Source organism: Mesoplodon mirus, assembly GCF_964341445.2.
Source record: "Mesoplodon mirus genome assembly, chromosome: 12".
Classification (NCBI taxonomy): Eukaryota; Metazoa; Chordata; class Mammalia; order Artiodactyla; family Ziphiidae; genus Mesoplodon; species Mesoplodon mirus.
This window is the reverse complement of record NC_138988.1, coordinates 1,811,187-1,836,218: the sequence shown is the minus strand read 5'-3', so window position 1 is coordinate 1,836,218 and position 25,032 is coordinate 1,811,187. Positions and strand designations below refer to the sequence as shown.

Here is a 25,032-nt window from a genome sequence, read left to right as displayed (position 1 = left end):
GGAGAGTAGCCTCATTTCCCTTCTCCGTGTTCTCTGGAGGTATCTCAAGTGTGGGACAGTTATCTGGATCATCTCTCTCTCTCTCTGCCCTTTCATTAAACCAGGCACCAGGATCCACCCATCTGGTGTCCTGTTCCTCTCCTGGGTTCATCCGTTGTTCCATTCCAATGCCTGACCTTGCATCCCATACAGCACCCACCACGATTCCACCCTCCTACTGGGGCCTGGCCTCCACTCTGCCTCAGGGATCTTTCCTTACTTTCAATGTTTCCGCTGAATGGAACTCAATAATTAAACATCGTGATAACAATTAATTTGATACTCAAAACAGAGACTCCAAAGAACTAACTGTTTTGAGTTTTCCTTTCCAGGCTTTGTCCAGATGCAGATGGAATTTTTATGCAATAATATCAGTATACACTTTTTTTTTTTTGGCTGCACCGCGTGGCTTGTGAGATTTTAGTTCCCCGATCAGGGATGGAACCCAGGCCGCTGGCAATGAGAGCACGGAGTTCTAACCACTGGACTGCCAGGAAATTCCCTATGGACCATTTTTATACTGCCTATTTTACCTGTTATACCAAATGCACTTATGTTACCAAATGGTTCCTAAGCATCCTAAAATCAGCTATCACTTGCACTTTCTCTCTGATTATGTAAACAACATATGTTCATTACTGAACATTTTAGAAAAATCAGGCATCTGTGAATAGGAAAATGAGGAACCAACAATCATCCCACCTAGAGACAACTGGTAAAACAATATGTGGTACACATCATTTGTGTCTCTTGTCTATGTTTGATATAACACACTGCAGTAGTTACCTTCAGAAAATATCAAAATCACCGTAAAACTTAGCAGCTGAAAACGACAAGCCTTTATTATCTCATGGTTTCTGAGGGTCGGGAATCCAGGGGTAACTTGGCTGCGTGTATGTGGCTGCAGCTGACGTGCTGGCTGAAGCTACTGTCACCTCGAGGCTTGACGGGGGAAGGACCCACCTGGATGCTGACTCTCGCGGCTGTTGGCAGGCGTAGGTCTGCACTGGCTTGTCTGAGACAGCAAGCAGTTCCTCCCCACCCGGGAGCTCCACAGAGCCGCTCAGAGCCTGGAGCCACTTCCCAGGAGCGAGGGCTGCGTGTGAGAGGGTGATGGAGAAGCTCCCTCTTTTTAGAACTTAGTATCAAAAGCGACATTCCACCACTTCTGCTGTGTTGTTTGCTACAAGTGAGTCCCTAAATCTGGCCCGCACCAAAGACCAAGGGTTACACAAAGGGATGAAAATCACTGGGGGGCATTTTAGAGGCTGCCTTCGTACCACTTATATGAAACATTATTTTGTAACCTACTTGTTTTTTGTTTATTTGAGATATAGTTCATATTCCACAAAACTTACCATTCACCAATTTTAAAGTGTACAACTCAGTGGTTTTTAGTATATTCACAGGGTTGTGGAAATAGCACCACTTACTCCAGGGCATTTTCAGCCCATAAAGAAACTCCATGCCGTGTGTAGCCACTCCCCATTCCCTCTTTCCCAGCCCCGGAGACCAGTGATCTACTTTCTGTCTCTATGGATTTGCCTATTCTGAATACTGCATATAAATGCATATATGCAGTATCTGGATATTACATATATGGATACATATGAGTTGCATATATATGTGGCCTTGTGTTTTGGCTTCTGGGCAATAATGTTTTCAAAGTTCTTCCGTGTTGTAGTGTGTCGTCAGTGCTCATTCCTCTCTGTGGCCAAGAAAGATTCCACTGTATGGAGAGACACATTTTGTTTATCCATTCATCAGTTGATGGATATTTGTTCTCTTTTTTGGCTATTAGGAATCACACTGCTATTAATACTCATGTACACATTTTTGTGAACCTATGTTTTCAACTCTCTTGGGTATAAACCTGGCTGGTCATACAGTAACTCTACGTATAATTTTTTGAGGAACTGCCAAAGTACTTTCCAAAGCTGCTGCATCATTTTACATGCCCATCAGCAGTGTATGAGAGTTCTGATTTCCTGATATCCTGGACAACACTTGTCATTGCCCATGTTTCTTTTCCTGTACTCATCCTATGGGTGTGAAGTAGTTTCTCATTGTGGACTTGACTTGCGTTTTCCTAGTGACTAATGAAGTTTATATATTTTCATGTGCTTATTGAACTTTTGTATACCTTCTCTGGAGAAACGCCCATTCAAATCCTTTGTCCATTTTTCAATTGGGTTGTCTTATTATTGTGTTTTTTTATATATTCTGGGTAATACATCCTTAGCAGATATATGATTTGCTAATATTTTCTTCCATTCTGTGGATTTTTTCACTTTCTTGACAGTGTTTTTTGACACATGAAAGTTTTAAAATTTGATGAAGTCCCGTTAATTGTTTTCCTTGGTTGCTGGCGGTTTAGATGTCACAGCTAAGAAACCATTGTGTACTCTAAGGTTGTAAATACTGACATCTACGTTTTCTTGTTTTCTTGGCCGCGAAGCTTGCAGGATCCCAGCCACCCGACCAGGGACTGAACCTGGGCCCTCAGCAGTGAAAGCGTGGAGCCCCAACCACTGGACTGCCAGGGAATTCCCACATTTTCTTCTAAAAGTTTTACAGTTTTAGCGGTTACATTTGGGCCTTTGATCAATTTGAATTAACTTCTGTATATGGTATCGTTAGAGATCCAACTTCATTCTTTTGCAGTGGTCCCAGTACCATTTGTTGAAGAGAATATTCTGATCCCATTAAATGAGCTTGTCACCCTAAGTGAAATCAATTGCCTGTAGATGTATGGGTTTATTTCTGGACTCTCTAATCTGTTCCATTAATCCACATGTCTATCCTGATGCCAGTACCACATTGTCTGGATTACTGTTACTATGCAGTAGTTCTGAAATTGGGGAGTGTGAGGTCCTCCAACTTTGTCCTTATTTTCCAAGGTTGTTTTGACTATTCTGGGTCCCCTGCATTTCCAGAGATTAGGATCAGCTTGTCAGTGTCTGCCAAAAAAAAAAAAAAAAAAAAAAAAAAGGCAGTTGGGTTTTGATACAAATTGCATTGTATCTATAGATCAGTTTGGAGTGGATTACTATCTTCACAATATTATGTCTTCCAATCTATGAATGCAAGGTGTGTTTCCATTTATTTAGATCTTCTTTAATTTCTTTCAACAATGCCTTGAACTTTTCAGTGTATAAATCTTGCATTTTTGTTAAATTTATTCCTAAGTATTGTATCCTTTTCCATCTATTACAAATGGAATTTTCTTAATTTCATTTTCAGATTCTTCATTGCTAGTGCACAGATACAGAACTTTTTTGTATATTTATCTTGTATCTAGTAACCTTGCTAAGCTTGTTTATTAGCACTGTGTGTTGTGTGTGTGTGTATGTATTCCTTAAGAGTTTCTATACGTAAGATCGTGTCATCTTTCTTTCCAATCTGAAGGCCTTTTATGTCATTTTCTTGCCTAAATGCCCTGGCAAGAACTTCCAGAACAATGCTGAGAGGAAGTAATGAAAGCAGACATCCTTGTCTTATTCCTAATCTCAGGGAAAACTTATTCTTTCACCATTAAATGATGTTAGCCATGGATTTTTCTTAGATGCCCCTTATCCATTTGAGGAAGTGCTCTTCTGTTCTTATTTTGTTAAGTGCTTTTTAAAAATCATAGAGTATTGCATTTTGTCAAATGCTTTTTCTACATCTACTGAGATGCTCATGTGTTTTTTTCCCATTTTGTTCAATTAATATGGTATATTACGTTAATTGATTTTCATATGTTCAACCAGCTTTGCATCCTCAGATAAATCCCAGTTGGTCATGGTGTATAATCCTTTTTATATGCTACTGGATTCAGTTTGCTAGTATTTTGTTCAGCACTTCTGTATCTACGATCACAAAACATACTGGCCAGTAGTTTTCTTTTCTTGTGATGTCTTTGTCTGGTTTTGGTGTCAGGGTAATTCTGACTTCAGAAAATGAGTTGGGAAGTGTTCTCATAATTTTTGGTGAAAACTGGACATTTTAAATAATTGAATGTACAGCTCTAGAAGTAAGATTTTCTCCGTCCCCAAGGTCTGTTGTCATTACTGCTTGTCGTAGTAGTTGTTAAGTAACTACCCTGAACTAATTCTATAGTGTCTGTATTCTTTGTCACATAAGGTCACTGAAGTTTCCATTAAGTTAATGCTCAGCTAATGATAGGACAGAGATTTCTTTAAATGCCTGGAACAAATAAATCTCCCATTCTTTGCCAAGGGGCTGTGAGTGTGGCTAGGACAGGCTTTCAGGGTGCAGACAGGCAGTTTACAACTCCATCTTAGACTTAATTTCCTGAGTGGGCAATGCTTCAAGGTCAACTAAGGTGAGAGTTTAGGGCTTTCTCAGTTCTTTTCTGAGCAAGTGCACATCCCTGGGCACACAGACCCACATGTGTGCACGACCACCCAGACTTCCCGTAATGCGTCAAAGCTTCCAAAGCCCTTATGGAACTCTATTCCCTAAACTTTTTTTTTTTTTCCAGGTCTACTGTTTGACCCAACTCTTATCTGCTGCCTCTAACAATCACATAGTTTAAAAAGTTGCCTGTAATTGTTTTTTTAAAAATGTCCCCTAGAGAGAAGACTTTCACACTGAGTGAGCTCCAAGGCAGCCTTGCAACTGAGGGCTTCCAGGGAACCACCAGACTGACCAAATAATGGCATCCATTTGAGAATGTGTCTTTAAAGAGTTCTAGTTCCATTCTTCTTCCTCTGGTAGCTGCCATGCGGCACCAGAAATGCAGGCTGTTATTTCTAAAGGCTACTGTGGACCTGGAGAACAGAGGATGAGTCTAGGGCAAGCTAAAATGTCATAACACTCACTGTTCACCCTTATTCTTTTTTTTTTTTTTGAATTTTATTTATTTTTTTATACAGCAGGTTTTTTTTTTTTTTTTTTTTTTGCAGTACGTAGGCCTCTCACTGTTGTGGCCTCTCCCGTTGCGGAGCACAGGCTCCGGATGCGCAGGCTCAGTGGCCATGGCTCACGGGCCCAGTCGCTCCGCAGCGACTGGGATCTTCCCGGACCGGGGCACGAACCAGTGTCCCCTGCATCGGCAGGCGGACTCTCAACCACTGCGCCACAAGGGAAGCCCAGCAGGTTCTTATTAGTTACCCATTTTATACATATCAGTGTATACATGTCAACCCCAATCTTCCAATTCATCCTACCACCCTCCCCCCCCACCACTTTCCCCCCTGGGTGTCCATACGTTTGTTCTCTACATCTGTGCCTCTATTTCTGCCCTGCAAACCAGTTCATCTGTACCGTTTTTCTAGGTTCCACATATACGCGTTAATATACGATATTTGTTTTTCTCTTTCTGACTTACTTCACTCTGTATGACAGTCTCTTCACTCTGTATGACAGTCTCTAGATCCATCCAAGTCTCTACAAATGACCCAATTTTGTTCTTTTTTATGGCTGAGTAATATCCTACTGTATATATGTACCACATCTTCTTTGTCCATTCGTCTGTCGATGGGCATTTAGGCTGCTTCCATGACCTGGCTATTTATTGTAAATAGTGCTGCAATGAACACTGGGGTGCATGTGTCCTTTTTTTTTTTTTTTTTTCAGTATGTTGGGTTTTTTTAATTTTTTTATTTATTTATTTTTGGCTGTGTTGAGTCCTCGTTTCTGTGCGAGGGCTTTCTCCAGTTGCAGCGAGCGGGAACCACTCTTCATTGCAGTGCGCGGGTCTCTCATTGTCGCAGCCTCTCTTGTTGCGGAGCACAAGCTCCAGACGCGCAGGCTCAGTAGTTGTGGCACACGGGCTTAGTTGCTCCGCGGCATGTGGGATCTTCCCAGACCAGGGCTCGAACCCTTTCCCCTGTATTGGCAGGCAGATTCTCAACCACTGAGCCACCAGGGAAGCCCCACGTGTCGTTTTGAATTATGGTTTTCTCTGGATATATGCCCAGTAGTGGGATTGCTGGGTCATATGGTAATTCTATTTTCAGTTTTCTAAGGAACCTACATACGGTTCTCCATAGTGGCTGTATCAATTTACATTGCCACCAACAGTACAAGAGGGTTCCCTTTTCTCCACACCCTCTCCAGCATTTGTTGTTTGTAGATTTTCTGATGATGTCCATTCTAACTGGTGTGAGGTGATACATCTCACTGTAGTTTTGATTTGCATTTCTCTAATAATTAGTGATGTTGAGCAGCTTTTCATGTGCTTCTTGGCCATCTGTATGTCTTCTTTGGAGAAATGTCTACTCAGGTCTTCTGCCCATTTTTTAATTGGGTTATCTTTTTTTTTAAGATTGAGCTGCATGAGCTGTTTATATATTTTGGAGATTAATCCTTTGTCCGTTGATTTGTTTGTAAATATTTTCTCCCATTCTGAGGGTTGTCTTTTCGTTTGTTTGTAGTTTCCTTTGCTGTGCAAAAGCTTTTAAGTTTCATTAGGTCCCATTTGTTTATTTTTGTTTTTATTTCCATTACTCTAGGAGGTGGATCAAAAAAGATCTTGCTGTCATTTATGTCAAAGAGTGTTCTTCCTATGTTTTCCTCTAAGAGTTTTATCGTGTCCAGTCTTACATTTAGGTCTCTAAGCATTCTGAGTTTATTTTTGTATATGGAGTTAGGGAGTGTTCTAATTTCATTCTTTTACATGTAGCTGTCCAGTTTTCCCAGCACCACTTATTGAAGAGATTGTCTTTTCTCCGTTGTATATCCTTGCCTCCTTTGTCATAGATTAGTTGACCATAGGTGTGTGGGTTTATCTCTGAGCTTTCTATCCTGTTCCACTGATCTATATTTCTGTTTTTGCAGCAGGACCATATTGTCTTGATTACTGTAGCTTTGTAGTATAGTCTGAAGTCAGGGAGTCTGATTCCTCCAGCTCCGTATTTTTCCCTCAAGACTGCTTTGGCTATTCGGGGTCTTTTGTGTCTCCGTAAAAATTTTAAGATTTTTTGTTCTAGTTCTGTAAAAAATGCCATTGGTAATTTGAAAGGCATTGCATTGAATCTGTAGTATTCACCATTATTCTTTTTTTTTTTTTTTTTTGCGGTACACGGGCCTCTCACTGTTGTGGCCTCTCCCGTTGCGGAGCACAGGCTCCAGACGCACAGGCTCAGCGGCCATGGCTCATGGGCCCAGCCGATCCACGGCATGTGGGATCTTCCCAGACCGGGTCATGAACCCGTGTCCCCTGCATCGGCAGACGGACTCTCAACCACTGCGCCACCAGGGAAGCCCCCAACATTTTAAATTTTAATCATTGTCTACTTATTTTAAGGTAGAGTAGGAAAATATAACATGTGAAACAAACCCAATTTCATGAGCAGTATTTCTTCAGGACATGTTTAAAAGGCAAGCCAACTGGGGGGAGAATTAGGTAAGTAATAGTAAAACTGGCATGAAGATATGGCCAAAATCATGCAGGTGGCATGCCAATTCCTAAGATTTGGAAACCCCACTACCAGATGACATTTGGTCCCTGTGACAACAGTAGGAGTTGCTTAATTTTTGCCTCCACTTTAGAATGGAGAGTGAGGATCAGAAAATTGAAATGACCTGTCAGCGTCACATGGCTGCTAGTGGTCAGTAACAAAGTTGGGATTCATTCTTGGCTGGTATGGTCTTCACCCCACTCCCACCCCCACCTTATACAGACTCCGAAAGCCACCAGTAAGCATAACTTTGGAGAAGTGAAGAACTCTTCCAGTCCACTTCCTCCTGGCGACTGTGGTCATCCACCAGGTTCCCAGCTCCCCTCTGATGGGGCTGGTGTGCTGCAGGGAGAGCTCAGGAGGTGTGGCCTGGACATCCGAGCAGGCTGCCTCCTCCAGGGTGCAGGCTGGAAGGAAGCAGCTGCCTTCTGGTTCAGGGCAGGGGGGGGGTGCCCTCACTGGGTCTCTCATGCTTCTTCTTGGCCTCCTCTCTGGGCTGAAGTTGATATGCCAGGAAAACAAACGAGAAAGTGCAGCTGGCATGGTGTTGGGGGGTTGGGATGCTGCCTGGGCACAGGCTGAGAGTCCCTTCTCAAAAGCCGATGATTCGTGTGGCCCAGGTCTCAGGGTCAGAGCTGTTCTAGCCAGCCCTCCTGAGGGGCCAGTGGCCGTCGGTGTGCGTCCTGTGCCCGAGGCTCCAATGCTGTCCCAGGGCACAAGCTGGGGGCCTCAGAAGCCAACCAACAAGGAAGGCGAAGGTCTTCTGGGCACGGCTGCAGCTCACTGCTCTTCTGCAGCCCAAACAACTTCCACTTCATCTGTTTTACATTCTAAAAACAGTTTGAGGGGGAATTCCTTGGTGGTCCAGTGGTTAGGACTCTGTGCTTCCACTGCAGGGGGCCTGGCTTCGATCCCTATTGGGGGAACTAAAGCCGCATGGTGTGACCTAAAAACAAAAGACAACAGTTTGAGAACCACTGCCTTAGCATCTCCTAGGCCTCAGGTTTGAAGAACTGGGCACAGGGCCCGCACTGCCTCTGAAGATATCCAGGGCAGAAATGGATGGGATAGAGGAGGAGTGATGGCAAGTGATGACCGAGGGGCCTGGGGAACCAGGTGAGCAGGAAGGACAGTGGGTTCCAGACGCTGGCCTTTACCAAACCCTCTTCTAAAGTGCTTCCTTGTCATTTCAGCCTAGCTTAAAAATACACGTTGGGAGAATGCCTGGGTAGCTCAGTCGGTAGGGCAACAGACTTTTTTTTTTTAATTGGCCAGCCACGTGGCTTGTGCGATCTTAGTTCCCGCACCAGGGACTGAATCTGGGGCCATGGCAGTGAAAGCACCAAGTCCTAACCACTGGACCACCAGGGAACTCCCCTAGAGCATCAGACTTTTTTTTTTTGAATATTTATTTATTTATTTGGATGTGCTGGGTCTTAGTTGCAGCACGTGGGATCTTTGTTGCTAAGTGTGGGATCTTCTTTTTTAGTTGTGGCATGTGAGCTCTTAGTTTCAGTATGTGGGATCTAGTTCCCTGACAAGGGATTGAACCTGGGCCCCCTGCATTGGGAGCATGAAGTCTTAGCCACTGGACCACCAGGGAAGTCTCCTAGAGCATCAGACTTTTAATCTGAGGGCCCAGTGTTCAAGTCCCTGTCCAGGTGCAAAAAAATAAAATAAATATAATTTTAAAAATAAATAAAAATAAATAACCTATTAAAAAAATAAAATTTATAAACAACCTAAATGCCCACGGACAGATGAATGAATAAAGATGTGGTCGGGACTCCCCTGGCAGTCCAGTGGTTAAGACTCTGCACTTCCACTGCAGGGGGCATGGGTTCAATCCCTGGTTGGGGAACTAAGATCTCACATGCCACGCAGCACAGCCAAATAAATAAATAAATAAATAAATGATGTAGTACATACAGACAATGGAATACTACTCAGCCATCAAAAAGAACAGAATAATGCCATTTGCAGCAACATGGATGCAACTAGAGATTATCATACTAGGTGAAGTAAGTCAGAAAGAGAAAGACTGGTGGACTGCCACTGTAACCAAATCATCTCTTTTAACATTGGCAACATGGGCATAAAGCAATGCCATGGACCTCTTGACAAGATGAACGGAGACGGACCCAATATCACATATAGTATTTCTGTCAAAAATGCAAAGCCTGGATGTAATAAGAAGGAAACATCAGGCAGACCCAAACTGAGGGACAGTCTACAAAATAACTGGCCTATGCTCTTAAAAAACCTCAAGGTCGAAAAGACAAAGAAAGGCTAAGAAACTATTCCAGATCAAGAGACTTAAGGAACATGAAAACAAAATGCAATGCATTGTCCTGTAATGGATCTTAGACCAGGAAAACACCACCACCACCATAAAGAGGGCATTATTGGGACAATGGAAGAACCTGAATACGGGCTGTAAATTAGATAACAGGATTGTATCAATGCTGAATTTCCAGATTTTGATAGTTGTACTCTGGTTTTGTACCAGAATGCCTCTGAATTTAGGAAATAAACCCTGAAGTTAGAGGTTAAACACAAAGATATTTTCAATTCACTCTCAAGTGATTTACAGAGAGAAAAAATGATAAAGGCAAAACATTTCCGTAAATAATCCATGGTCACGTCAGCAAACAGATCATGGAGGACAGGTGAAGGTTTTGCCCACACCCTTTGCTGTAACCTCCCAGACACAAGCACAATCTTTCACGTATGCCTCTGGGCTCAGAGAATCATCTGTACACAGATGCATGGTTTGCTGGGGTTTAGTCTCTTTTTTATTTTTATTTTATTTTATTTTATTTTATTTTATTTTATTTTTTGCGGTATGCGGGCCTCTCACTGTTGTGGCCTCTCCCGTTGCGGAGCACAGGCTCCGGACGCGCAGGCTCAGCGGCCATGGCTCACGGGCCCAGCTGCTCCGCGGCATGTGGGATCTTCCCGGACCGGGGCACGAACCCGTGTCCCCTGCATCGGCAGGCAGACTCTCAACCACTGCGCCACCAGGGAAGCCCTAGTCTCTTTTTTAAAACAGGGTCAGAGATTACATGTTACCCTACAATTTGATTTTTAAAATAGTTTTTAAAGTTTTTTTTTAATCAAAGCAATATACGCATATGGTTAAACATTAATAGTACTGAAGGGCTTAAATAAAAGCCAACTACTCCATCCCTTCCTGACCCCAAGGCTGCTCCTCAGAGCAGTCACTCTTAACTGTTTGTTTTGCTGGTGCTTACCCCTATAGCTCTAAATAACACACTTATCCTACTATTTGTGGGTATATGAATGGTACATTGACTTCCTGCTTTGCGTGAGGATTTAATTCACTTACACCCTCCTCCACTGTTTCCAAGGGTTTTCATTACTAATTGTAGTCCTTTAATTTCCACTCCGGCCGTATCTGAGCTCCAGCTCTGTACCTTTTCCTTCCCTCACCCTGCCACCTGTCTACTTCTGTTAACTATAACTTTACACGGCCAAACTGATAATGTGTCATGTTGTTCTGTAACCATAATTGTCTTCCTTGCTGAGTTGACAGGTGGACTCTCTCAACAAATATTGCTCATATGATTAGCACGATAGAAATATTACCTGCACGACCAAGCAGTGTACTATGGTTACATCTCCTTTCTTGGGCAGCCGTTGATTTTCCTTGCATTCAACTTCTTTTACTTAACAGTATGTCAAAGTTCTTCCAATTTTTTAAATGACCATATGGTAATTTGAGTAAGCAGATTTAAATTTAAAAAATTAAACTAAATTTTTATAGTGGTAAAATATACATAAAAAGGCCATCTTAACCATTTCTAAGTGCACAGGTCAGTGATATTAAGTACATTCTCACTGTCGTGCGACCATTGCCACCATCCGTTGCATAACTTCTTCATCATCCTGCACTGAAACTGTCCCCATTAAACACAAACTCCTCAATCCCCGCCCCCACCCCCAGTCCCTGGGGCCACTGCTCTTACTTCCATCTCTAAGGCTACTCTAGAGATCTCATACAAAATGGCGTCACACAATATTTGTCTTTTGTCCTTTTGGCTTACTTCACTTAACGTAATTTCCTCAAAGTTCATCTATGTTGTAGAGTATGTCAGAATTTCCTTGCTTTTTACAGATGAATAATATTCAATTGTAGGTATGGATAGGCAGCATTTTGTTTTCCATTCATTGTCCACTGAAGGATATTTGCAGTGTTTCCACCTTTTGGCTACTGTGAATAATACTGCTGTGTGGGGCTTCCCTGGTGGAGCAGTGGTTAGAATCCTCCTGCCAATGCAGGGGACACAGGTTCGAGCCCTGGTCCGGGAAGATCCCACATGCCGCGGAGCAACTGAGCCCATGAGCCACAACTACTGAGCCTGTGCTCTAGAGCCCGCAAGCCACAACTACTGAGCCTGTGCTCTAGAGCCCATGCGCCACAACTATTGACCCTGTGCTCTAGAGCCCACAAGCCACAACTACTGAGCCTGCGCTCTAGAGCCCACGAGCCACAACTACTGAAGCCCATGCACCTAGAGCCTGTGCTCCACAAGAGAAGCCACCGCAATGAGAAGCCCGCGCACCGCAACGAAGAGTAGCCCCCGCTCGCCGCAACTAGAGAAAGCCCGCGCACAGCAACGAAGACCCAACACAGCCAAAAAGAAAAATAAATTTATATAAGAAAAAAATACCGTTGTGAACATTGTTGTACAAATACCTGTTTGAGTACCTGCTTCCAGTTCTTTTGGGAATATGCCCAGAAATGGAATTGCTGGATCATATGGAGATTCTATGTTTTTTTTTTCTTTAAAGGAACCTCCATACTGTTTTCCACAGCAGCCACACCATTTTACATTCCCACTAGAAGTGTATAAGGGTTCCAATTTCTGCTTTTTTGATGATTCCTAATGGGTGTGAAGTGTTACCTTATTGTGGTTTTGATTTCTATTCCTTAATGATCAGTGACGTTGAGCATCTTTTCATGCGTTTATTGGCCATTTGGATAACTCCTCTGGTGAAATATCTTTTCAAGTCCTTTGGGCATTCTATTTAAAATTCATTTTTTAAATTGTGGTAAAATATTCATAACAAAATTAACTATTTTTCAGTGTACCAGTGGCATTAAATACATTCATATTTTTGTGCAACTCTAACCCATTTTTGAATTGGGTTGTTTGGTACTGCTGAATTTTAGTAGTTCTTTATATATTCTGGGTATTAATTCCTTATCAGATATGTGATTTGCAAATATTTTTTCCCACTCTATACATTGCCTTTTTACTCTGTTTATTGTATTCTTTGATGCACAAACATTTTAAATTTTGATGAAGTCCGATTTTTTCTGTCATTGCCTGCGTCTTTCGTGTCACATCCATAAAATCACTGCCAAACCCCATGTCATGAAGCTTTTGCCCTATATTTTGTTCTAACAGTTTTACGGTTTTAGCCCTTACATTTAGGTGTTGGATCCACAGTATGCAGAGTTCGTAACTTGTTAAATCAAAGCGATCTTTAAAATGTCAGTGCCATCATGCCTGCTCACAAATCTGCAGAGGTTTTCCTCTCACTCAAATTAAGAATGATTACCTTATCCTCGCCTACGGGGCTCCACCTGATGTGATTTACACTCCTCTGATTTCACACAACTCTAGGTGCACTGGCCACACCGTGCTGCCCCTCCCACGTGCCGAGCACATTACCACCGCAGGGCATCTGTGCTCGCTGCTCCCTCTTCCGGGAGATCCCTGATGGCACGACTCCTTCTCAGGGAGGTTGCTCCCGACCACCTTCATCTCTACCCCAGCCCCGAGTCTGTTTTCTTATTAGCATGTATCACTGCTATCATTGTTCCTTGTGTTCCCCAGGAGACTATAAACTCTAGGAAGGCAAAGGTCAAGAACACATGGATGCTCAGAATAAAGCTTTAAGCGGTGGTCAGTGGATGAGAGCTTTCTACATAAGGTCCTTAAAATCAGGGTGCACCCCCTTTATCCCTCCCTCCTTCCACCGGCTGGAACCAAATGTGTGGCAACCAGTTTTAGACTATTTAGATGATGGCAACTCCTTAGAGATGACCAAGCAACAAGACAGGTGGAACTTGGGTGCCTGGTGATTTTGGGAAACGGTGCTGTTGAGAAAGCTTGGGCTTCTTTTTTCCTTGTGAGGAAGAGCACACTTTATTGGAAAGAGAGCACTGAATGTGACCAACAGATGAAGGCAGCTCAACAGGCATCCTGACCACCATGCTCGATAAGACACCCAGGGTGCTTTGCTGAAAAAGATCAATGGGAACATGGATTCCTCTGGGCAACCTCCCCAACCTTTTCCCTCCCAGGAGGACTCCCAGCCAGTTCCTCGAAGGCAACCATGGTTCACTAGAGAGAGAGCCCTCAGGGGTGCCTATTTTTTTAAGTTTTTTTTTTTTTATGTGGACCATTTTTAAAAAATCCTTTATTGAATTTGTTACAATTTTTATTTTATGCTTTGGTTTTTTGGTCATGAGGCATGTGGGATCTTAGCTCCCCAACCAGGGATCGAACCTGCACCCCCTGCACTGGAAGGCGAAGTCTTAACCACTGGTCTGCCAGGGAAGTCCCCGCCTTATCTATCTATCTATCTATCTATCTATCTATCTATCTATCTTTGGCTGCGTTGGGTCTTTGTTGCTGTGCACGGGCTTTCCCTAGTTGCAGTGAGCAGGCGCTACTCTTCGTTGCAGTGCGCGGGCTTCTCAATGTCGTGGCTTCTCTTGCTGCAGAGCATGGGCTCTAGGCGCGCAGGCTTCAGTAGTTGTGGCACGTGGGCTCAGCACTTGTGGCTCGTGGGCTCTAGAGCGCAGGCTCAGTAGTTGTGGCGCACGGTCTTAGTTGCTCCGTGGCATGTGGGATCTTCCCAGGCCAGGGCTCGAACCCATGTCCCTTGCATTGGCAGGCAGATTCTTAACCACTGCGCCACCAGGGAAGCCCCTGCCTTCTTTTTTATAAAGAAAATTTTCTTCCGATTTAAAAAAAGTCTTCATTTGTTACTTTCATTCTATGTCCTCTCAAGGTCACCAGACTCGCTTTGGTATAGAGTGCCTTGATGTCGGCACCAGACAGGTCACCTTCGGCAACAGTCAGGTGGTCTGGGATTACATCATCGGCCAGCTTCATTCTGTTGTATGAATAGTGCTCCTCAGTTCTTTACTCAGACAGAGGAGCTCGACCCCCTTGTTCACCTGGCCTGGTCTCATCAAGGCCAGATCAAAAGTTTCTATTCAGTTTGTGGCCATGATAACTTTCACATCTCCCCTTGAATCAAATCCATGCAGCTGGTTCAACAGATCCAACTTCGTTTTCTGAATTTCTCTCTCACCACCGGCATTTGAGTCACATCTTCTTGTCCCTATGGCATCACTTTCATCCATGAGGAGGATGGATGGTGCATATTCTTCAGCCACTTGAAACAATTCCTGGATGAGTTTGGCCCATCACTAGGTGCTTCTGAGTAAGTTCAGAGCCAACTGCCCTCCAGAAAGTGGCGAGGTTTGATGTACTCTTACTGCTTTGGCTGGTGAGGTCTCACCTGTGTTGGGCTGGCCACACAGAACGACTTCACACTCCTCTCCTCTTAATATGCAGGATGAGAGAGAGGAAGCGCTGCAGACTCCTTAACCTCCTGGATTCGGCTGTCCACCCCCCAGTATCAGTGTAGGTCTGCTGGGGGACCTTTCCCACCTTCACCACTGTGACCTGGGGCTCCGTGTCACCCATCAGCACACCTACCACGGCACGCACCTGTGGGTGAGCAGGACCAAGCAGGCCGGTTTCCACAGCACCTTGTCTACAAGTGAAAGGAAGCTGTCGCGCTGCTCTGAGCTGACAGGAGCAGATGCAACGGTGGGATGGTCAACAACCACCATTTCCGCGCTTCCTGCCGACACTGCCGTCCCCTCACATCACCCACCTTTGATCTCTCCTCCTCTTGCTTTTCCTCTAAAGGCTTCACTCTTCTCTGAATTCTAATGAGTTCTTCCACCAGAGAACATAGTCTTTAATTCTCTCCAACTTGAATAATTTTAACTGGCACTGAGTGTGAGGGGGCACCGGGGACAGTTTGCTGGCAGCATCTGGTCCCCATTTCCTTTTCCTTTTTCCCACTCTATAGGTACAGGAGGGTCATATTTCTTTTTCTTGTCATTGCAATCCTTTTGCCACCTACAAGACCATGACCACCACTCTGACTTTGACCCATCAGGCTTTGGCCACTGGAGCCACCAAGATTGGACTTTTATGTGGAGACACACTTTCACCTTAACAAAGTCACGGTTATCCTGCATCTCTGTCACAGCAGCTGTATCTATTTCTTAACTCTGAGCTTTCTCACCAGTGCGCCCCGGCGGGAGAAAGGAGTGTCTCGGGGGTAGTGAGGAGTGCCAACCAAAAGAGGCTACAACCGTGACCAAAGACCTCCCTCTCTTACTCATCTCAGTGTATTCCTCATCCTAGAACGGGGAATGGGAAACAAACACTGCTCTTACTGCTGCATATATGCATATAATTTCAACTACTGATAAAAATACATATACCCGGGACTTCCCTGATGGTGCAGTGGTTAAGAATCTGCCTGCCAATGCAGGGACACAGGTTCGAGCCCTGGTCCCAGAAGATCCCACATGACGCGGAGCAACTAAGCCCGTGCGCCACAACTACTGAGCCTGCGCTCTAGAGCCTACAAGCCACAACTGCTGAGCCCGTGCGCCACAACTACTGAGCCCGTGTGCCACAACTACTGAAGCTCGCGTGCCTAGAGCCTGTGCTCCGCAACAAGAGAAGCCACTGCAATGAGAAGCCTGCGCACCACAGCGAAGAGTAGCCCCTGCTCGCTGCAACTAGAGAAAACCTGCGTGAAGCAACGAAAACCCAACACAGCCCAAACAAACAAACAAACAAACAAAACCATATACCCATGCACAGAAAAAAGACTAGAAGGAAATACTTCAACACGTTAAGGGTGAGGATTCTGTTGCAAGATTCCAGGGAAGAAACCTAAGTACCATGAAAGAGAAAGGAATACTGAAAATGACCAGAAGCTTTCTAGATTAGGAAACTGAAATGATGCATTTACCATCAAAGTCATTAAAACCGCCACTCTTACTACATGATAGTAAAAAAGATACATTTAACAAATCCATCCTGAATTCAGATGTAACTTTTTTGTTTATGGCCGCGCCACACGGTTTGTGGGATTAGTTCCCCGACCAGGGATCAAACCCATGTCCTTGGCAGTGAAAGTGTGGGGTCCCAACCACTGGACTGCCAGGGAAGTCCCCAACTTTTCTTTTAAAGATTTAAAGAGAGACTATGGCTCGTTTTGTGTTTCCTGAAACATGTACCATGAAACAATTCCTGAGACATGACCACTGTAAAAAAGGTTCTGTGGACGCACGGTGCTCTCCCTGGAATTTGAGAGGCTCTGAGAAATCCTGCAGTTAGGCAACACAGTTACTGTTGCTTAAGGAAGCTTTTTTTTTAAAGTGTTTGTTTGCTTGTTCATTCATTCATTCATTCATTCATTTATGGCTGTGTTGGGTCTTCGTTGCTGTGCGCGGGCTTTCTCTAGTTGCGGCGAGCGGGGGCTACTCTTCGTTGCGGTGCGTGGGCTTCTCATCACGGTGGCCTCTCTTGCTGCGGAGCATGGGCTCTAGGCGCACGGGCTTCAGTAGTTGTGGCACGCGGGCTCAGTAGTTGTGGCTCGTGGGCTCTAGAGCGCAGGCTCAGTAGCTGTGGCACACGGGCTTAGTTGTTCCGCAACATGTGGGATCTTCCTGGACCAGGGCTCCAACCCGTGTCCCCTGCACTGGCAGGCGGATTCTTAACCACTGCTCCACCAGGGAGGTCCCAAGGAAGCTTTATTGTGACAGACACCACTGCTCACATGTCCAGTCTCCCCTTGGTTCCTAGAATGTAAGCCTGATTTGTTCAGGGCAACAATGGGCCCAGCTAAAGAACTCTGTTTCTCAGCAGGCCCTGCAGCTAGAGGTGGCCAGGTGACAGGACTCCAGGCAATGAGGGGGAAGCTGCTGGGTGGGGCTTCCTGAGCAGCTCATAACAAGAAAGCTGACTGAGCCGGCGAGTATACTTTGCCGTCTTCCCTTCCCCTTCATCCTGCCTGGAGTCATCTTGTGACCCTGAGGTGACAAGCATGAGGATGAAAACCACAGGGTAAGGATGAGTGAGCAAAAGGACAAAAGTAGCTTCGGCCTCTGATGGCTTCATGGGTCGACTGTAGTTCTCAGAACTTCTTGCTTCATGAGAAAAGGGAAATCTATGTTCAGCTAAGGCACTATGGGTTGGGTTTTCTATCAAAAGATAGGAGTCTGGGTCCTTGATGGTCCCATGGGGCAGCCACTCTAGCAGAAATCTAAACTTCTTTTACAAAAGAGAAAAATGAAGACCTAATTTGTGCATCACTTGTAGCAGAGACAAGTAACATGCATTATTCTTGGGTCCTGGGTGAGAAAGGAAAGAAGAGTCACACTTTGGAGATGTTGAATGTGAGGTGCCGGTGGGATAGACAAACACAGAGAACCAGGAGAGAGCAGGAGGTGTGGGTCTGGAGCTTGGGGAAAAGAGCTGGGCTAGAAAAGGACAGGTCAGGGACTTCCCTGGTGGCACAATGGTTAAGAATCCACCTGTCAAGGCAGGGGACACAGGTTCGAGCCCTGGTCTGGGAAGATCCCTCATGCCGCAGAGCAACTAAGCCCGCGCATCACAACTACTGAGCCCGCGCTCCGCAATAAGAGAAGCCACCGCAGTGAGAAGCCTGCACACCTCCACGAAGAGTAGCCCCCGCTCGCCACAACTAGAGAAAGCCCACGCACAGCAACGAAGACCCAACACAGCCAGAAGTAAATAAATAAATGATAAATTTTAAAGAAAAAAAAAAAGATAGGTCCTAAGACTTCAGGGTGGACACTTCAGAGTCCCTCACTGCTGGTCTTGGGTGGGGCACAAACACATTCTGACCGTCTCTGAGGAACAGAGCAGGGGTCAGATGTGGACGACAAATAAGGAAGACCTTGTCACAGTCAGAGCCGTCCAAGAAAGGAACAGGCCCCCTGGTCAGGGAGCACTCTGATCCTTGAGCAGTGCAAGCAGAGACCGGGTGCTGGAGAAGCTGGGGAGAGGTCCAGAGCAGCGGGAAGTGGATTCCATGACTGTGAGCATCTTTCAGACCTTGAGCTGCTGATATTCTAAGCGTCTGATCTGGTTCTGAAGTGTGATGTCATCAACCTTGGAAAAAGGACCCACCCAACAGTGAGACCAGGAGTCGCAGGGCCCCCATCCTTGCCCTGATGCTATGGTCTTTCATAGAAGCCAGGGGCCATTTGCATGGTGCTCAATTTCATGCAAGGTCTCAGACGTTTCTACTGACAAGTATTAGATAACTACTAGACTCCAGATTTTTATTTAACTACATACTAATGTTTTTCTCTCTATAGTTATTAAACTGATACATGCACAAAACAAAAATAACAGTGACAACAAAAAAAAAACTTGGTAAATTCAAGAAAACACCAAGGGAGGGGGAAATATGTAATTCTACCACCCAGAGATAACCACGATTAGCAATTTTAACATAAAAATATCATGTCTTTTTTGTGCACATAAATTTTTCCTCAAAGTTGTGTTTCACTTTACATGCTATTTTGATGTCTTTGTTTTTTTCAACTTATTTTGATATAAACTTACAAAAAAGTTGCAAGGGTAGTAAAAAGAACCCCTGTGAATCCCTGTGTACCCTTCACCCAGATATACTGCTTCCTTTTAATGGCCAGGTGAGCCCTTTATCCACGTGACTCTACTGTCCCCAAAACATACCCTGAGATGAACACTCTCATTATCCATACCTCACACATGAATACATTAGGCCTTAGTTAGGGGCATCCAATATTTCACTTCACAATCCTTTGTTAAAGGTCTTTGATTCCTATCTTTGTGCACCTATTCCTTAGGTTTTCGATGCCATCTCTAAATAAGATTATCCACAAAATCCCCCAAACCCACTGGCAGGGCAGAAGGGAATCCACGATCACCACAGTACCTTAAACCTGTGTCCTATCACTGGGCCACGTCATGGCCCATGATGCACAATGACTAACTACGTCTTTTAAATCTTCTAATGACCTTGTAAACAGCTTAATAGTGCATTTTTTTGGATTCAGAATTACTTCGTCAAATGCAACTATATAAAAACACACTCTACTCTCTATAATCCTATCAGATATTACTTCATGTTAAAATATGTATGCACCCATGTTCACAGCAGCATTATTCACAACAGCCAAAAGGTAGGCACAACCCAGGTGTCCACTGACAGATGAAGAAACAAAATGTGGTGTCAGGGTGGAAAAATTTTCTTTCCGCCCTTCTAGGTTCTTTGGCTGGTCTAATGGTTAAACTGACATTAGGCAGATTAACAGAGGAAAAACAGATTTAACTTCATAGGTATGGGAGCCCCATAAAAATGAGACCCAACGGCAGTCAGGCAATTGAGGCTTGCATCCCTGAACTAGGAAACGGATAGAAGCTGGGGCTGCAGAGGGGAGGAGGGCCATTCACAGCACTTGAGAAGAGCGGATGTCTGGTGATTAGATGTCTGCCCTGCCACGCAGGTTAGTCTTTAACGTAAATAAGTCATCTCTGGTAACTGCTTTCTTTAGGGGCTGGCCCCCTATTTAAATTCTTCTAGGCTGATAAAGAAGAGGTAAAAATTTTTCCTGAAACTGCTGGGTCTTGATAGCCTTTGGCTCAAAATAATTCACATGACAAGGTGGCACATTTGGGGGGGGGCGTATTCTGCTCCCCTTCAGTGCTAGACACACACGAGAATATTAATCTGCCTTTAGAGGGAAGGAAATTCTGACACACGCTACAGTGGGTGAGCCTTAAGGACATCATGCTCAGTGAAATAAGCCCGTCACAGAAATATACTCTATGACTCCTCTTATATGAGGTCCCTGGAGTAGTCAACTTCACAGAGACAGACTGCCAGGGACTCAGGGGAGGAAAAAATGGAGAGGTATTATTTAATGGGTACAGAGTTTCATCTTTCTGTAAAATGAAAAGACTTCTGGAGATTGCTTACTCAACAGTGTGAATGTACTTAACGCCACTGAAATGTACACTTAAAATATTAAGATGCTGCGTTCTACATTATGTGTACATTGCCACTATTAAACTAAAAGAAAAATTTTAAACATCCGTGGTACGTGTTCCATATTAAATGAGCAATGAAATATGAGCAATGAGCCGCAGAAACGGAGGCTGATGCCTCTGAAAGGCACTGGAAGACACTCCGAAGAGGTGCCTGTGAGCTGAACAGTGCAGGTGGCTGTGAGCAAGGAGGCATCTCCGCAAACGGCCTGCAGACCATATCCGCATTCTCCCACTGGAGACGGGAAGCCGGGGGCCCTGAAGCCAGCAGACCTGCTGGCCCCCACTTCTCCTTGCAGGCTTCCTGTGTTAACTGTCACCCTGTGGCCGCCTGCTCCTTACCCTCCGGAGAAATTCTCCTGCTTCTGAGTGCAGTATTAGTTCCTTAACCCTGAGGTTGAAATACTGCAGAACTAGAAACCACTACTGAATGCCTGCTGTATGCCCTGCACAAGGTGCTTTACATACATTGTCTCTAATCATTTTCACGGTGACCCTATGAAAGAGGTTTTGTGATTCTCGTCTTACTCATGAGGAGATTGAAGTCTGGAAAGGTTAAGTAACTTACTCAACAATACACAATACGGAGCTAAATTCTTTGCATTATATGGCCTCTAAGATGATAAAAATAAAAGTAAGATCCATAGGGCAACTAACATATTTTTAAAGCCCCTATAAGGTCCCAGAGGCAAAAATGTATCAAGCAACTCAGGGTTGTCCCCAAATGGTAAATGCTCTTTCCTGAGCATTTAGCATAGCTTAGGAACTTGGCTAACTGTATCTAGTTCCATCACCAGAGCTATGGCATTATGTGTATACCATAGGCCAGAGTGGTACGTGCAAGGGTGCCCACTTGTCCAGCACCGGCACACTGGGAAAGCTCAAGAATGGTCAGTCGCTTCAGGAAGGAGGACGTTGCTCTCACATTGAAATATGTGATTCCCAAAACCAATACCAGTTCTGAAACTGCTACTACTTTATTTTTTAAACATTAAGAAGACATTTCGGGATGATTTTAAGGCAGAACTTGCTTCAGTTTCTAAGTCAAGGCTGCCATTGTGTTCCATGGTACTAACTCTAAAAACACAGGAACATATACCAGCAACTGAACCTACTGAAAATATGTGTGCTTGTAGCAAAAAGGCATTTATTCATTCATTCATTCAACAAACGGGTCTTGAGCGCCTTCTGTTTGCCCGGCTCCTCCTCCCCCCCAAAAAAAACAAAAACAAAAATCTCGCTTTCAAGACTCAGGTCGTCTCATCGGTTCGAAACCTTTGCAGCAAGTACTGATACTACAGCGCTGACCTTTAAAATTTTATCCTCACAAATTCAATCTCATGAATCTATTAACCAGCGTGGTTCCAGCTGAAAAAACCTACTTTTTTTTTAACGTTGCCTTCTCGCTTTATGATGTGATAACCTCATAAAAAGACTTTGTGTGTTTAGATCACACACTCAAATATCCCCAAACTTATTTCCCCCGCCCCGTCCCCGTCCTCCCATCTCTGCTGCCTTCCTCACCGCCCGTTTCAGCCCTTCGGCTGGAACTCTGCCTGTGCGAGCTCGTGGGCATCTCTACCCTCGTGGGCCTTTTTAAAAAACACCCAAAACCCGCCAACAATGCACATCCTCACACGTTTTTGCGCGCTTTGGTTTTTTCACTTAGTGTCTCCTGGGGTTGGGTCCACGTTACTGTAGGAACCGTCTTGCGGTTTCTAGCGACCGCAGGTCACTCCTCTGAAAGGAGAGACTAACTCATGTCACCTGGTTATTCCTGGTTTCGTGGTCAAGGCAAGAAGGCCAGCCTTCGCGTCCACGCGAGGCAGCTGAGGGCACCGGCGCCCCGCCCTAAACGGCCGAGAGGGAACCCCTAACGTGGCCGCGGGGCACTGTCGGCCCAAAGCCGAGCTCGGGAAGGGCCGGGAGCCCCAAAGGCCGCCCCACCGCGGCAGACCACGAGCGTCCTGCGCCGGCGGCCGGGCCACGGGCCACGCCGCACGCTTGCCTCTACTTCCGGCCACGCAGAGTGGGGGCCGCCATCTCTTGCTTTCGGCCACCTACCCGACGACAAAGACGTCGGGAAACTCCGCCGGAGCCGTCTTTCGCGAGGAGCCTGCTACAATCCCCGCGTGTCCCAGAAACAGGCCAGCCTCTCAGCGTGCCGTACCGCCACACAGGAAGCCGCCATGTTGTACATCTTGTACGGCAAAGCCCTCCATTTCCGGGACCGGCCGCTGACTTGACCCGTGAGGCGCGAGCCAACAAGGGTGGCGTGAGCGCCCTCTGGCGGCGGCGCCGCAGTAGCGCCGCCAGCTTTGACCTGCGGGGAATTCTGCTTCCGGGTCTCCTGGGGGTGGGGTGTTGACAGTGAGCGCCGAGCAGGGTCGCGGCTTGGGGTGGCACCCGAGCGTGCGCAACGGCGATGGTGCGGGGCTGCGGGCGGGGATCTCGTGGGTTGAGGGTCTGCGTGGTCTGTTACCTCGCCCCCTCCTGGGAGGCCCGTGCTGTTGTTACCATTTACGGGTGAGAACACGCGCCCTCCTTGCCCACTCTGCTAAACCCCGGTGAAGATGGCCTGGAGATCCGTCCCCCCTTTTTGTAAAATGGGTAACATGACTTAATCGGGGGTTATTGCGAGGACTGAGTTTTCGGATGACAGTACCTGGTTCTTAACGTCCGTTTCTTCTCCATAGTGCTAACAACCCCGTGCAGGATGGCCTCTGGGCCGCCCGGGGTCTGCACAGGTCTCCTGGAGGATCCTCCTGGGCAGGAAGCGTTGAAGTGATAAAGGACAGTGGGGGCAGCGTGGTGCACGGGGTGGGGACATTAATGACGGGAGCTGAGGAAGCTTCTGCAGAGGGCCCCCCGCGGAGCAGGCGTGGCATGAACATACCTGCTCATTTGAACGAGGCCAGCGAGGGTGTCCAGGGGGTCCGTGAAGCAGACGGCACGGGCCAGGGAAGCACCATCCCCAGGCCTACCCAGAAGTTGTCCCTTATCTGTGGCTGGTGTTCTGGTAGACCTGGCTATCAGCTCTCTCAGCCCTCAGGGACCTGACTTGTTGGGCAGTGCCCCGGAGGCAGCCCTGGCTGTGTCGCAGGAGTCTGGCAGCCTGGCCTCCCTTGTAGGGCTCCTAGATGTCTTTGGGATTCACACTTCCAAGATGCGTAGCGCTTACATTCTATGTCATAAGTGCAAATACAGTGATTTGAGGACTCTTTAGATAACTACCTGCTCTACCTGCTTCAATCCACCAATCAGACCACCTCCCATTCCATCAGGGTAGCTTGCTGTTTGGATGCATTCCAGGGTTTCAGGAGACCTCTCTTTAAAGTGCAAAAATAACCTTTGTATCTGATATCAGTTCCCACATAGGTGATGAGTTAGCACCTTAATGGCGGCACGTGTAGTTAAGGGCAAGTCTGAGAGTTTTCATCCTCATCCTCATCACACTCCTGGGCAAGAGTCCAGGACCCAGGGAAGATGCCGTTTCTGTCTTTGGGAAATAGACAAGATTTGTTAAGCCAGGTGTGCAAATGCACAGGTATTATTGCCTTGTCGTGGAAGAAATGAAGGAAGGAAACCTCACCCTATTTTTCTGTTGAACACTGAAATTGTCAAATATCGTCCTTAATGTTATGAGTGGCATTCATGCTGGACAATACAAACCAAAGCAAACAGGAACATCAGGCCTTTGCACTTGTATCTACATAATGTGTGTAATTAATGATTTATGTAGTCTTTTTTTTTTTTTTTTTTTTTTTGGCTGTGCCCCTCGGCTTGTGAGATCCTAGTTTCCTAACCAGGGATCAAACCTGGGCCCCGCAGTGAAAGCGCTGAGTCCTAACCACTGGACCGCCAGGGAATTCTCTATGCAGTTGTCTTTTAAATCAGAATTAAAAAGAAAGAAAGAAAAAAAAAAACCCTACAAACAAAAAGTACTTTATATTGTCTTTTATATTTACCCACGTAGTTACCTTGATTGGTACTCTTCCCCCCGCCCCCGCCGTTTGGAATTGAGTTACTGTCTAGTGTCATTTCATTTTAGCCTGAACGATTCCCTTTATTATTTCTTGGAATGCAGGTCTGCTAGCAACAAATTCTCTCAATTTTTGTTTATCTGGGAATCTTCATTTCTCTTTCATTTTTATTTTATTATTATAGTGTATTACTTTAATTGACTTTTGGATGTTAAACCAAGCTCCTATTCTTGGGAAAGCCCACTTGATCATGGTATATAATTCTTTTTATATGTTGTTGGATTTGCTTTGCTAATATGTTGTTGAGAATATTTGCACATATATTCATAAAACACATTGGTCTGGGGGCTTCCCTGGTGGCACAGTGGTTAAGAATCCGCCTGCCAATGCAGGGGACACGGG

At 45.4% G+C, this 25,032-nt stretch overlaps 1 long non-coding RNA gene across 1 annotated transcript; it reads right to left on the bottom strand.

The window, feature by feature from the left end:
• Positions 1–7,256: 7,256 nt before the first annotated feature.
• LOC309813955 lies at positions 7,257–24,962 on the bottom strand. Its single transcript, XR_014295560.1, has 2 exons — positions 22,712–24,962; positions 7,257–8,394 (listed from the first exon to the last, which is right to left on the bottom strand). It is a non-coding gene; the product is annotated as an uncharacterized lncRNA (long non-coding RNA).
• Between the last annotated feature and the right edge of the window lie 70 nt (positions 24,963–25,032).